Here is a 5,468-nt window from a genome sequence, read left to right on the forward strand (position 1 = left end):
CCAAAATTGGATCTAATAAATTATTTTTCGTTAAAAATGAGGTCTACAAAAGTATTTAAAGTAAAAAATTAGGTCGACGGCAACTAAAACGCTTTACGCGTCTAATACGCGATACGCGCGCGTTTCGTATATTGTGGAACGAGCATTAAAAATAATAAGCCTATGGTTCGCAAGTTTTTGGAAAAGCTTCAGGCACTATTGCTCTATGAAGGAATTTCGCACTGAACTTGTATAGAGAATTTCCCGCGATTCCCCTGGGGGGTATAAAAGTTTCGCGTTTACAAACGATGCAACCTGGCCTTTCATAGAGGGCACTCGTTTTACTTGGGAAGATTTCTGAGACGTGAGGAATTTTCTACTTGAGTGGAAGTCAAATAGTTGCTGATTTTTTTTTTCATCTTCTCTATTTTTTTTATTGGATTGAAACTTTTTATCCCTTTTTTACGTCACGATAAATGTAAAGTATTGATTATTGTTACGTATTGCATTATTAGTACTGCTTTTATAGGTCATTGAACACACAATATACAGTTGGCGAATTATTCATGTGTACAATGATTTTTATTACATAATAATATAATAATTCTCCGATATACACAATATATTGTGAAAAGGAAAAATCTTTCATAATCGCAGGTACTATCATTGGTATCTTTTATTCTTAAAGAAAGGTGAAAAAAGGAACAAAAAAAATATTAAAGAACAAATTAAAATGTGTTAAAAATGATATATTTAACAATGTATTTCATTTTCGTTAATATTTAAATTATTTCTTTCCGTTTTGGATTCTTTGATAAAAAATATAAAAAATTTTGTTAATATTTTCATCATATAAACAATAGGAGAAAAAATAATTGCATTTCAGTTTCCGATGTCTTATTTTAATGAACTTTTCTATTATTTTTAAATATTATAACCACTAAAGAAAGTTCATATACATCATATTCATATACATCAATATTCTCTTCTTTAGTTGAAAAATTTGCAGGTTAGGGTAAAAATCGAGATCGAGATAAATCGATTTGTCGAGATTTATCGAAAAATTAACATCTCTGATTGGTTGCTCTGAATTCTTATAGAGGATTTTTTTCTTCCTAAAAAATAGTGTTCGGTAAATACTCTATTGTACATGTAACTTCGTCGAAGGTATTAAAGTCCTGTCTATAACGGAGTTACTCAGAGCTTTCTGTGACTTAGCAAACATGTAAATATGGAACTCGTCCCATTGGCAATCCTACAATTTTCATGCACTTTTCTGTTTAGCTTGCATCTCTGATGCGCGGGTAGACACAATAAATATTTGCAGAGCCTACTTCCAGTTGAATTTCTTCCTCGAAATACTTCTATTTCTCGTTTCTTGGACACGATAATAATAACGAATATCGCGTGTCCCAAATAATGCATCTAGAAAATTGAGTGAACTTGTCAATTTTTCTTCCCTATACAATACATTTTTTATGCAAAAAAAAAAAAAATAAAGAATTTTTCTTCCCTCAAAATAACTAATTAATTTCTCCCTTTTTTCAGCAATTAAACAATGATTCGTTTCACAAAAAAAAAATTATTCGCAAAAAAATGATTGAATTTATTAAAGCAAAAATAACAATATCATCTGCTACCAATTGATCACATCAGCATATATTGAACTTCAAGGCCAGGTGTTGCGGGTATTGAATTTTTATTTTCATCCAGAAACAGCTGCTAACCCGTGCGTTACCAATTTTCGAAACTTCGTGAGTCATCAAAAATAAGTAATTCGATGATCTTGAACAAATTTCGTATATATATATTCTAAGTATTCTGACCAAAGAAAATTTGTGCTATTAATTTTTTATTGATCCATTTAAACCAACACTTGAATAAAATATTCCATAACTCTTCAAACTTATAAATAATTAATCACAGTATATAGTTTTTCTGATATTTGTATATATAATGAAAGTAAAAGTTTGTTTATAAACTGTCTCTATAAAAAGGACAATTTAAATATAGACTATATTTAAACGAGTCAATCAAGAATTTATCAGCTGTCCTCTCAATACCATTTAAAACTTCAACAAAAACCGAAAAAGTCGAATAATCATCAAGTTTTCCTCTACCTGTTATGCAAACACATTTTCCTTCAGTCCTTCTCCATTCGGCAAAGGTAAATTTACCTAGCCTAAATCGATTGAATGCCTAATGTCGTCCCATAATTTTTAAACTTCAACACATATTTGCGGGTTTTTTATAATACTTGACTAAAATTTTTTTTTCGAACCCATTTCAAAATTTGACGACTAAATAAATTCGTAAAATAAATTTTTCCTAAAAATGACCACTCTTTGTTGAATGAGAATAAATAAAGACCTGTTTTTTCGGTTTCTTCTTCTTCTTCCTCTTTGTCAAGGTGTTCTCTTTATTTTTTTTCCTATTTATTCTTTTTTTTAAAATCACAATCTCAAAGCATTAGGTGTACATTTTTATTTTCAGAATGAAAAAGTGTGTAACGAAAAAAGTTTAAGTACTTTGAAAAGTATTTTCATTAAAAAACAGAAACCGCCATTCTGCGTTAGATAAAAGTTGGAATGAGTCAACACAGCAAAAAAAAAATCGCTAATGAACGAAACAAACTTCTTTGCGTTATATTCTTTTGTTTCACGCTTATTATTTACACTTTGCATATACATAATTCAAGCTGCAAATAGAGTTTTGTTGATATAAGAAAATATCTTTTTCTCAAGAATTCCATTACTAGAATATTGTTTTAATAGTCGGCACTTTATTTTATTATAATAAAAAACAATATAATTATTATTGCAAACCCATTGACAGAAATAATTAGAGAAAAATATTCTTTATTTAGGAGCCGCTTCTTAATGATTAATTTTGTCAATTTATTATTATTTTTTCTATTATTATTATTATTATTATTATTATTATTATTATTATTATTATTATTATTATTATTATTATTATTATTATTATTATTAGTGATAATTAATTATTATGAAAATAAAGTAATTAATAAAGTGAATATTTCACTATTTTCGGAGTAGCTTATACGAAACTGGAAATAGATTTCTAAAATCCAAAATGGCTGATCCAATATGGCCGTCAATTGCTTAGAAACTAATCATCAGAAACTCAGAATCTTTATTTGAATTTCTTAATTCCGAGTCTAATAATCCGTAATTAACATTCTAAAAGACAAGTGGAAAATTTTAGACCGAACGCTGATTACGAATTTCGAGTTGAAATTTAAAAATTCAAATAAAATATTAAATTAGTCAAAGAAGCTTCAAAATGAAGAAAAACATTAGTTCTTATAGAGTCAATGATCACGGATTTAAAATCAGATTTTGAAAATTTAATTAATTATTAATGAAGTATTAAAAAACACTTCTAAAAATAGATTAATATTTATTTGGTATTTGCCCTTTTTTAAAAATATTTATAAACAATAAATAATTCTTGTAAGTTGTTCCACTAAATTATAACTATAAAGAATTATTTTATAAATATTTTGTAAAAGAAATTAATATTTTAAGTGACAAATTAACAAAATTATCGAAGGAATTTTGATTTAATGTTTGAATTCAAAAATACAAAATGTCTGATCCAATATGGCCGACAATTTCTCAGGAATTCGTCTAAAACTTTCCATTTAAAATTTTTTTTAGACAACGTTAAAGAATCCAAAGTTATAATTTAGAAATTCAAAATAACAGTTCCAACTGATCGAATAAATAATAATAATAATAAAAATAATATTAATTTTCAAAATTGAACAATTCGTCAATGAAGAAGAAATCTTTTCGAAAATCAAGCAGTTGCTCAGCACATCGAAAAATATTATTCTCACGAAACCGAAAAAAATCACTCAATTTTTCTCAAGTTTTAAGGTTTAATAGGTTACTCTTAAAAAGTTTTTTACTTCCTAAGTAAATGAAAGAAGTGAAATTTGTTAAAATTTTGTCAAGCTATAAAAATAAGAAAAAATAATTTTTGATGCTGAGCATCGATGTCAATTTCAGGAACCTCATAATCTTGCATTTGGAAATTTGGAAGTTTGAAATCTTACTGTTCGGAAGTTGCTTTCGAATCAGTTATAATTTATAAATATTGCAATTCAAAATTTGCCAATTACGAATCTGTCAATTCCAAACCTTGCTGTTTCGAATGTTGAATATAATGTTAGTTTTCGAAAATTCAAAATGGTGGATCCAATATGGCGGCCAAATTTTTAAAAATAACACAGTCTTGCTTGATACTTGTTACTAAAGGGTTTTTTCAGGGTCGCTGATTACGAATATGATAGCGAAACAAATGAATAAAGGCATATGATTCATTTTTTCTAAAACTTGTTTGACATTATATACTGTAGTTTAAGTAAAAATTCAATTTACTTCAAATTCGTAATCAGCGACCCCCAAAAAACCCTTTAGTAACAAGTATCAAGCAAGACTGTGTATCTTTTAAAAAGCATTCCGCTATTTTGTATCATTTTTATTACTTCGTCCGCCATATTGGTTCCGCCATTTTGAATTTTTAAAAACTGACATCATACTCGTAATCAGCGACCCTGAAAACCCCTGAGTAACAAGTATCAAGCAAAATGGTGTCATTTTTAAAAATTCGTCCGCCATATTGGATCCGACATTTTGAATTTTCGAAAACTGATATCATAATATACTCCCGAGCAACAAGTTTCGAAGTAAATTTTGCTAATTTTTACAAATATGTTCTTTGAACATAGTAAAATTTACTACAAGCGTATAGCAAACTTTACCCCGAAAGTAGTAAAAGTTATATCAGAAATGCCTAACCAGAAAAGTTGTTTCTATGAAAGTAGTAAAAGTTACTTTATATTTTTCTTCGTGTGGATTTTAAATTTGTAATCCATTGTTACCTGAGAAAGGATCATCATCATCACCATCTAATGATCCTCAATTTCATCCACGTAGCCCAACTATAAAAATCGAAAAACAAAAATTGAAGCGAAACAAAAGCGTAACGAATCCTCTTCTTCTGAACTATTTAAGGGCTAACCTTGAAAATAAAAAAAAAGAACTCTTGAAGTCGTGTGCCGAAAAATATATGTCTTCCCCCTCAACCCCCTTCATCCTCCGGACAGGTCCCTATCCCGAGGGCTGAAGCATCGTTAAAAAAAAAAGTTGGCGCAGGCGGTCAAAAACGGTCGGTGGTCCCTGCGGGCTCCTGCAGTTTGCCCCGAAGAAGAAAGAACCACCTGCCGTGGGGACCGGTGGGGGCACCTCAACGTTGCTTCGTACCCCCTCTCCCTCAATATTTCTTCTCTCCTCTCTCTTCCCCACCACCCATTTCGTCGAACCAACACTCGAGTCCCCTCACTTGAATTCCCCTCCATCTATCCCCCAAGAACATCGTGCGGCGGGTTGCATGCTGCACGAGTGAAAAAATAGGGTGGTTGTGAAGGTATAGGTGGGGGGGTTGCGCTGGTACCGCGC

The sequence above is a fragment of the Leptopilina heterotoma genome, unplaced genomic scaffold (genome assembly GCF_015476425.1).
Source record: "Leptopilina heterotoma isolate Lh14 unplaced genomic scaffold, ASM1547642v1 Lhet_6, whole genome shotgun sequence".
Taxonomy (NCBI): domain Eukaryota; kingdom Metazoa; phylum Arthropoda; class Insecta; order Hymenoptera; family Figitidae; genus Leptopilina; species Leptopilina heterotoma.